The sequence below is a fragment of the Lipotes vexillifer genome, unplaced genomic scaffold (genome assembly GCF_000442215.2).
Source record: "Lipotes vexillifer unplaced genomic scaffold, Lipotes_vexillifer_v1.1 scaffold769, whole genome shotgun sequence".
Taxonomy (NCBI): Eukaryota; Metazoa; Chordata; class Mammalia; order Artiodactyla; family Lipotidae; genus Lipotes; species Lipotes vexillifer.
In genome coordinates, this window is record NW_006790073.1 from 397,533 (window position 1) to 408,173 (window position 10,641).

General features: G+C 40.4%; 1 protein-coding gene across 3 annotated transcripts in view; it reads right to left on the reverse strand.

Annotated features, from left to right (window-relative positions):
* EGF (epidermal growth factor) overlaps nt 1-10,641 on the reverse strand; it is a 99,487-nt gene that overhangs the window by 55,011 nt on the left and 33,835 nt on the right. The gene's annotated exons all lie outside the window — the stretch shown is intronic.

The window sequence follows — 10,641 nt, forward strand, 5'->3', positions numbered from 1 at the left end:
AGCAGCCATGGCTCACGGGCCCAGCCACTCCACGACATGTGGGATCCTCCCGGACCGGGGCACGAACCCGTGTCCCCTGCATCGGCAGGCGGACTCCCAACCACCGCGCCACCAGGGAAGCCCTATCTGTTTTTAGGATCATTATGTAAACAACAACTTCTTTCAGACAGTATATACCACTGCCATATGTCTTATCCCCAAGTTTCTGAGTTTATTGCTGCCAGCATTCCATGTGTGACAAAATAGCCCAGGGCGAATAGTGAAACCTGCCCAGTAAGGTAGGTGCTTGGATTAAATTAGCCAAATACATTGAACAACAAATGGCCAACTTGGTACCTTTGGCTTTCAAAGCCAGAGTCAAGGGCTAAACTAGTAACACATATATCCCTGTTCGAATTTTGTTCCTTCTCAATTTTGCCAATTTTAATAATGACTTTGTGAAATGCTCTGGGAAATACAGAGGTAAGCTTGAATTTGAGGGCAGCTCTCAAGGTGCATGTAGTTATGGAGGCCAGAGCTCTGGCTATAGGTGACAGCGGGGAAGAGGACCGGGATCAGGCACCAGGAGACCTGGCACAGCTGAGATCAGTGAGAGCCTGTGAGTAAGGGGAGGAGCCCACCAAAAACACAGCCTGGCTGTGAAAGACACAAGAAACAAGCCAGCAAGAGCCTGAGCACAGTAGTGCACGAGGCTGAGACCGTCCCCCATGCAGGTCTGTTTCTCTGGTCTCTGTCTACTTAGAAAGGTGCCCCTCACTCTGACTCTACCCCTTTCCTTCTACTTCAAGTTGCTAAACACTTTTCTTGACCGACAAAGCATCACACATTAGAAACGTATTCTTGCCCCCTTGAAAATGTTTCTAATGTACCTTGAGACCACCTGGAGGGCATGTCACCCTCTAGAGATTCTGATTTGATACATCAAGGGAAAAGGCTCACTTTTACCGGATTCTGGAATGATTCTGACGCTGGAGTCTTTACACCACACTTTGAGAGACACTGGCCTAAAGTACTAATGGAATATCCCACTTTCACCTCAGTTACGTACGCCTCCTGTTAGCAAATCTGTGTTATTTCTTCAGTTATTTTAAACTTGTTTATTCAGATCTCTTGATAGAATTACATGCACAATTATTTAATACTGTTGCAATATTATCAACTAAGTCAGTTAAGATTTACACTGAATAGTTTTTCTATAATTAAAAAATATATTTTTAAATTTATTTATTTTTGGCTGCATTGGGTCTTCGTTGCTGTGCGCGGGCTCTCTCTAGTTGCGGTGAGCAGGGGTTACTCTTCCCCGCGGCGCGCAGGCCCCTCACTGCGGCGGTCCCTCCTGTTGCAGAGCACGGGTTCTAGGGGCACAGCTTCAGTAGTTGTGTCTCGTGGGCTCTTTAGCGCAGGCTCAGTAGTTGTGGCGCACTGGCCTAGCTGCTCCTTGGCATGTGGGATCTTCCCGGACCAGGGAACGAACCCGTATCCCCTGCATTGGCAGGAAGATTCCTATCCGCTCTGCCACCAGGGAAGCCCTACACTGAATAGTTTTTGGATATTGATTCCAAAAATTTTGTTTCTTGTCCACGGTTTTTATGCCAATTATGCATGTTTAGTAACATTGTTTTTCATGTTCCTACATGCTTCACATATCAAAATTTTAATTAAGAAAATTAAAAACAAAATGACCCCAATTTTTAAAGTAAATGACTAAACTCAGAAACTCACAAATGTACTGGAGACAAAATGTACCTAATTCAAATTTCTAAAAAAGAGCATGTGATTGCTTTAACTGTATTTTTTATAACATTTACAAATGAACAACAACAAAAATCCAGAAAGGCCTGATTAATAGCACCTTTTAATAGCCTTTTAATAGCACCAAAGTGCTACTACTTTCTTGAGGTAACCAAAAATTGAGATTATGCTTCCTGTAAATATCTCCTATAAAAATCTTTCCAGGGCTTCCCTGGTGGCACAGTGGTTGAGAGTCCGCCTGCCGATGCAGGGGACATGGGTTCATGCCCAGGTCTGGGAAGATCCCACATGCTGCGGAGCGGCTGGGCCCGTGAGCCATGGCCGCTGAACCTGCACATCCGGAGCCTGTGCTCTGCAACGGGAGAGGCCACAACAGTGAGAGGCCCGCATACCACAAAAAACAAACAAACAAACACAAAAAAAACTTTCCAAACCCAGTATGATAGACGACCACTGCATTAAGAATTGGGAAAACTGAGTTCTTTCTTTGTCCTGCCTTTTACATAAAATCCCTTTATCCCTTTGACTTCAGTTTCCATGAAATAAAAGTGTTAAAGTAGATATTCTCTGAGATCCCTCACTTAAAAAAATATTATGGTTCTATACAGAATTAAATGTTTGTTGTAAATTCCTCTAAATTTATACCTCTAAAGATTCTCAAACCTTAATACCTGCTTATGTTATGTTAATGGAGATTCAAACTGACTTATGGAGAAAACAATTAGTGTCTAGGGTACAGGAAATTGCTCTGTTCTTCATCTAGATCCAATGTTATTTATCTTTTATTTTGTACTTTTCTACAACCTCTTACCTGTTCTTCTGTGTGTTCTTATGATCAACATCATCATAATTCTATATATACATGTACATTAATCAGTAAGCTTTTGAGGATAAAGCATGCATCCCATTCACATTCATAGTCCCAATAGCAACTAACCTGGTGCCTTTTACAACACAGAGGTGCTACAAACATCTGGAATACAGGCACAAAAACCTGTGATCATGAAACCTGCAACTTAACTTCTTTATTTGGTTTCTCCTTGAATTTCCAGTCAACCTCAGAGTTAGAACTAAAATAGACGGTCAGTATTCTTTCCACTATACCATACTGATGATGGTTTTAATGATACTTATTAACAATATACATTACTATTCAATGATGAACATAGGCAGGAAAGCAATCACTATTCGTCTCTGAATGGCTGTGCTGATGACGTGACCCGAATTCAGACACTAAACACTTAAAAGGTCATTTTAGAAAGAGGCAAAACATAGAGGATTGAGGGCTGTATTTTGTTTAATCTCCTTAATCTGCTGTTCTTTAGCTTCAAATTAGGCTGAAGCTAGCACTCAGAATGCTGCTGCTGACCTCAGATAACCCCCCTCCCAGAGCCCAGCAGTGGAGCCTAATTACCTTTGAGATCAAATTAAAGCTCCTAAATCATGGAGTTTAATGTCCACCACCAACTGTGCCTTCAATAACTGCCCAACTCACAAGCTCTCATGAGCTTTGCTATAGCCAAGCAAACTATAGATTTTACCCTGGCGCACTTCTGAAACAACACACATAGGATTCCCGAGCCTGCTTCTTTCCACTGATCACACCTTTCTCTCTACCTCAAATTCAGTGTCAGACTCACCTCATCAACAAAGCCCTTCTAGTCTCTTCCATTTGAACGCATTCACTTGAGTCATTCTTTTAACTAAATATTTAGCACCCCCAATAGTTAAAAATTTGAATAACATTTTATAAAGCATTTACGTTATCACATGTAATGTTTATAACAAGCCCTTGAGCTATGCAGAGTAATTATTGTCTTCCATTTTACAGATTAGGAAATAGTATCTTAAGGATCACATATAGGTAATAAGGGGTAAGGGTCGGACTCGAGCTCAAGTCTTCGATGACAGACCTCACCTCTTTAATGTATATAATATGTGTGTTTGTGTATATGTATATACTTATGTATATATATAAAATATAATTATGGGTTTTTATAAAAATATATATATTTATATTATTAATATTATATATTAATATAGACCATTATGTACTGATACATAATAAAGTTAATATATTAACATATTAATGTTATGCTATATATTTTATGTATAATAAAATATATAAATTATATACACAATATATTTTTCTATAAATGTCTATGATTTTTGTTTTATTTATTTATTGTCTTTTTCATTAGTGAGTTCCCTGAATAAACGACTCCCGCACCTTCCCCAAAAAACTTCCCAAACTGTGTAATATAGAAGTTTATTCTTTTTTGTTAATAGAAAATAAGAAGGAAGAAATGAGAATGGTTATTCTGTGTTATTGGAATTCCTAATTATAGTTAAAAAAAAAAATCACTTAGCCAGAACTTAGCTACTTGGTATCCTTATCCATCTAAACCTAAGAATCAGAAAGTAAAGAAATAGGGACTTCCCTGGCAGTCCAGTGGTTAAGACTTCTCCTTCCAATGCAGGTTGTGTGGGTTTGATCCTGGTCAGGGAGCTAATATCCCACATGCATCAGTGGCCAAAAAACCAACACATAAAACAGAAGCAATACTGTAACAAATTCAGTAAAGATTTTTAAAAATGGACCACTTTAAAAAAATCTTAAAAACAAAAAGAAAGTAAACAAATCAACAGCCTCTGAGCAGTTAAAAAATAAATGCCTTTTACTCTCAAATGCACCCCTCAGGCCCACTCAGTCTTTCCTTATTTCAGACCTATTTCTGAGGAGCTTGGCCAGTCCACAGCATGAAGATGCAAACACAAGGTGTGGAGGCCTCTGCTCCCATTGCTACCACCCCCATCCGTGGTGCATTCCCCACTAGCAGGAGTGGCTACATGATTCCGATGTTCTTTCTTGCTGAGCCCAGACACAGCCTCAGCCCAGCATTCTAGACCACCAAGGGTTAGTTACTGGTCATCTTTCCCACAACTAGAAGCCTTATCTCAGGGCTCCTCCTGGAGAAAGAAGGCATAATCTGAGTGTGAAAATGATAATAACTGCAATGAATAAAAACATTTCAAATATTTTTTACATCCTTGAATTTATAAAGATGCTTTTTTTAAAAGAAGGTCACCTCTGGAGGATACACTAACCCTTTATTCTGAAAACAGATAAATTAAGGGACAGATTAAATCAAGCATTTAATTTACCTTTCCTATAAAAGATGCTCCTCAGGGAAATCACAGAGCTGATGTGGAAAAGTTATTCAACTAATAAGCAGTGATAGAATTAGAATGTCATTACTTCAAACCTCTAATGAAAAAATGCCTCTAAGCAATGAAAATTAATAGCTTGTAAAGCCATTACACAAAAGGCCGATAGGAAACTCTATAATGGACAGACCAGGCTGGCAACACCTGAACCACTGATGAATCTTGAACATCACAAAAAGAATGGAGACCCAGCCACTACATGCCCTCTGGCATGGTCACTAGGAAGCATGCGGTACTACCCGTAGTACCGCCTATAAAGTACTCTTGCAAAAAATCTGAATCTGATAAGGCTTCTAGGCTAAAACTACCAGTGTATAGGAAAAACAGAATCATGTTAAATGACACCATGGGGATAGAATCTGAAAAATCCAGAATGTGGGAAATTCTAAGGGACAAATGATCTGGATTCCTCAACAAATGAATGGCAGGAAAAAGTCTCAAAATAAAGAGGCCAGAGCCAGGCATATGGAAACCAGCAAGAAGCAAGAGACAACAGCAAGAAAGATAGAAAATTGATAAAGAGACATTCCAAGTATTTAAAAGGCACTTCACATGGCAGCCATTTGGTGTCAGGGCAAACCTGCATTAAAAACCCAGCTTTGGGCTTCCCTGGTGGCGCAGTGGTTAAGAATCCGCCTGCCAATGCAGGGGACATGGGTTCGAGCCCTGGTCCGGGAAGATCCTACACGCCGCGGAGCAACTAAGCCCGTGCGCCACAACTACTGAGCCTGAGCTCTAGAGCCCGCAAGCCACAACTACTGAGCCCACGTGCCACAACTACTGAAGCCTGCATGCCTAGAGCCCATGCTCCACAGCAAGAGAAGCCACCACAATGAGAAGCCTGTGCACCACAACGAAGAGTAGCCACCGCTCACCGCAACTAGAGAAAGCCCACGTGCAGCAACAAAGACCTAATGCAGCCAAAAATAATAAATTAATTAATTAAAAAAACCCAGCTTTGCCTCAAATCAGTCCTATTCTTGCCCCAATGACGTGTATCTTTGTAAATGTGACCCTCATCATTAAGAAAATGTCAATAACTATAAATATGTTAGGAAGTACAGAAATCCATAATTTGCTAAGATTTCTGTAATAAATAACAGAGCTTTGGGTGTTTGAACTGATCATTTAAACTATATGAAAACAGAATATAAGTGTAGATGAGGATATGGAGAGATTGGAATCCTTGTGCACTGTTGGTGTAAATGTAAAATAGTACAGCCGCTGTGGAAAACAGTATAATGGGCCTTCAAAAAATTAAAAGTAAAATTACCGTATGATCCAACAATTCACTTGAGTATACGTTCAAAAGAATTAAAAGCAGCATCTCAAAAAGATATTTGCAGACCCATGTTTGTAGCAGCATTATTCCCAATAGCTAAAACATGGAAGCAACCCAAGTGTTTATCAAAGGATAAACAGATAAGCAAAATGTGATATATACATGCAGTGGGTTATTATTCAGCCTTAAAAGGAAAAGAAATTCTGACACATGTTACAAAACAGATATATCCTGAGGACATTATGCTGAGTGAAATAAACCAGTCACAAAAAGAGGAATATTGTATGATTACACTTATATGAGGTCGTTAGAGTAGTAGTCAAAATCACAGGGACAGAAAGGAGAATGGTGGTTGCCAGGGGCTGAGGACAGGCAGAAATGGGGAGTTCTCATTTAATGGGTGTAGAGTTTCAGTTTTACAAAATGATAAGATTTATGGAGATTAATGGTGGTGATGGTTGCACAAAAAATGTAAATGTACTTAATGCCACCTAACTGTACACTGAAATATGGCTAAGATGATAAATTTTATGTTGTGTGTACTTTACCACAGTACTTACATTTTAAGAAAAAAATGTGAAAATAATATTCATATATCTAGGATGATTCTTTTCTAGAGGTATCAAAAAAACCAAGGTTTTACAGTAGAAACCCCAGCAATGAAATAATCAAAGTGAATTAGAGTCCCACCTGGGCAGTTTTAGCTACACTAGTCACTTCCATAAGCAGGTACATTTCTAGGTGGAGACAGTGCTCCTTCAGGAACTCTCAGAATTAAAGAAATTCAGCAACATTTTTCTGCATGAAATGAATGCAAAATATTTTAAACAGTGTTGATGACAGATGTGCTTCATTTTCCAAAGAAGACGCTTTTGAAATTCTCTTATGAGCTTAAAACTGGAATCTACATTTTAAAGAATCACAGAAGAAAGCAAAATTGTTTGCACCTTTTACAAAAGAACATCTGTGAGCAGTAAAACTATAGTTGCAAATTCTCTAAATGTTGAGCTTGAAATAATGCCATTAACACTGTGTACAAAGAAGTTCCCACACTGGCTCTGAGATTCATATACAGTCTGCCCTTTGTATCCATGAGTTCCACATCTGCATATTCAACCAACCGTGGATCAAAAATATTCTTTAAAAAAATTCCAGAAAGTTTCAAAAAACAAAATTTGAATTTGCCTTGTGCCAGAGACAGCTTACGTAGTATTTACAACTATTTACATAGTATTTATATTGTGTTAGGTATGATATGTAATCTAGAGATGATTTAAAGTATAAGGAAGGACGTTAGGTAATATGCAAATACTACACCATTCTATAAGGGACTAGTGCACCCTCGGATTTTGGTATTGGCCAGAGTCCGAACAAATCCCCGTGGATACTGAGGGACAACTCTAACAGTATAGGTGTCAGGGCAGCCAGGAGAACACTGTTGCCTTATAAGTTTAATCATGACAACAAAAATGTGAGATCAACTCTGTGTCTCTTTTCAGAGCACCAGAGGAGGAGTGTGTGTGTGTGTGTGTGTGTGTGTGTGTGTGTGCGCGCGCTTGTGTGACTGAGAGAGAGAGACAAAGAGAGAGAGACGGAGAGAGAGAGAGATTGATTTTCTGAGTTCCTGAAGTGGAAAAAAATTTTAAAAGAGAAAAAAAATAAGGTTTGGGCCCCATAGTCTGTGCAAACTGAAGCTTTTAACCACCAGCAGGCCATGGATAGACAAGAATATGCCAAATGACAGGTTATCCCAAAACAATTAAGGCAAACCTAAGATAGGAAACTATAGACAATAGTGAGAGGGTAGCTGGGGAGGCAGCGTGGTGTCAGTCTGCCTGGGTTCAAATCTCAGGTCTACCCCAGTGTGACCTTGAACAAGCAATTGTGACATCTCTGAACCTCAGCTTTGTAATCTATAAAATGGTACTAATAATCACACTTAATTTGCAGGGTTGTTGTGGAGATTAAATGAGGTAATGTAGGAGAAGCCCAGACCAGATCATTCTGCACCCAGTCAACGGTCATGACTATTATTTCTAAGAGCAATACAACCTGTGCCATCCCTCTATTTCCTACACAGCAGCCCATGTGACTCCCAAATCTATTACTTCTAGCCCAGACCTTTTTCCTGAAACCTAGAACACTTAATGAAAAGAAAGAAGAAAAAGACTGAAGCATAAAAGAGTCTAAAAGACTCTGAAAAAGACTCTCACTAGAGTTAAGCTGCAAAGATCTGCTGCAGAGAAAACTGATTTAAAACACTGGGATTTATTCATAACTATACAAAAGGGAGCAGGCTCGCTGAACACTGTCTGGCCAAGGGCAGGGGCTTACAACATGGAAGAAAGGCAACACATCTTCAGATATTAAATATCTTTGGAACTTGTTCCTTGTGGTATTATTTAGCAGGGAGAGGGTACCAAAGGATGCTTTTCTCAGTCTTTTTTTTTTTTTCCAACTATAGTTTATTAAATGTCCTCTAGGCACTGGGAATACAATGGAGAGTTGTATTCTGTGTCCTCATAGGACAAAGGAAGTTGAGGAAGACAGACGATTATGGCAAAACATGATAAGTGCCCTGTGACAGGGGAAATCTGCTATTTTCTGCAAATAGCTACTGAGGCTCTGAGGTCAGGGAAAGTGTTCCTGAAAGAAGTGATATTGGAGCTGTTTCTCAGAGGATGAAGAGTAAGCCCCTGCCGAGAATTAGAAGGAGTGCTCCCAGGGAGTTCCCTGGTGGCCTTGTGGTTAGGATTCAGGGCTTTCACCGCCATGGCCCAGGTTCAATCCCTGGTCGGGAACTGAGAGCCGCAAGCCGTACGGCCAAAAAGAAAGAAGAAATGTTCCAGAACATGCCGAAAGGCTGGAGGAGATAGCAAGCATGCCTCCCTGGAGGAAATCAAATCTTTGAGGATGGCTGCAGCCCAGACTTTGATGCCGAAAATGGTGAGAGTGGAAGCTGAGAAATGAACGGCATACCCCGTGAACCAGTTAGATAAAAAGACTGGGTTTTATTGTTGGTAATTGAGAGTTGACAACTGATTTTAAGCCAGGAACGACACGATTGGGTTCTTCGTTTTGAAGGGTGATACTCCCTGTAGCATGGAAAAGGGAGGTGGGGGACATGAATTAAGTGGACACCAGGGATGGAGAGCTCTGAGAGGGGCCCCAAGTGGTTAGATGGTAGGTAGTAGAACTGTCAGGAGCTGGAGATTGATTTCATGGTGTTGGAATGAGAAAGAGGGAGGAAAGGGCAACTCCTAGATTTCTGCCTGTCGAGGTGGAGGTAAAATGCTACTCACCAAAGTAGGGACACTGGAGGGAAAGAAGCTGGGGAGAAGGGAGGGGAAAGTGAGTGGGTCAGTTCTTTCCTTTGCTCCTGAAGCACTTGCAAGAAATCCAAGTAGAAATGCTCAGAAGCCAGGTAAACATGTGGGCCTTGAGAAGGAAACTTGTGCTGAGCCTGAATGTGTACATCCGACGTGGCCCCAGCAGGACCCTGATCCTGGAGGAAGCAGAATGCAAGAGAAGGCACCAGAGTGACTACTCTTAGGAAATAGGTCAGAATCATCAGAAAACCAGCCTGATGCTGAAACTGTGGCTCTACTACCTCGACTTGGGCTCATCAGTCTGCTGCATCGATCTCCTCTATAACCAGCCAATCCTAATGGACAAGCCGTGGACAAACAAGGACTTGTTTAAACTGATACATTACTCTTCCTGGTGGAGCTCTGTGGCTTTGCCTTTGTAAGCCCCACCCTTGCCCTTGGTCTTCATCAGGGCTGCTCCCTTTTGTATATTATGAATAAATCCCCAATGTTTGAAATCATTTTTTTCTGCAGCTTAGCTCTCACTGTGCCTCAGGTTCCCCCCACCCCCACCACCCCTTCATTTGTCTATATCTCAAGAAAGAGGTCTGGACTAAAAATAATATATTCAGGAGTCAAACAGGCTACTGCATAGGAAATAAAATAGAAAAATGCCACAGGTTATACGGCCCTTAGAGATTAACAGTGCACATAACCGTCTGAGTGGTTCTGAGAAAAAAACAACCTGCTTAACTTTATCTAACCCAGTCTGTCTAAATCATCTGACCCTAAAATGTTTCTTCCTTCCAAATAACCCTTACAGAACTAGTGTTTGGAGAATATTTTGATAAATGATAGTTTAGGCATTTTTCATGAGGTAAGTTTGTTGGTCCTCTTATTTGTATAAATACATATATTTTATAACAAAAATAATATCAACCAAATTACATGATTTTTCTCAGCTATCTCCTCACTGAAGTAGGTCTCATTACTAAATGCCTTGCAAACCAAGGCACTACTACTATTCACTCTGCCAGAAGAGCTACAATTGTAAGCCTATTCTTCAGCAGG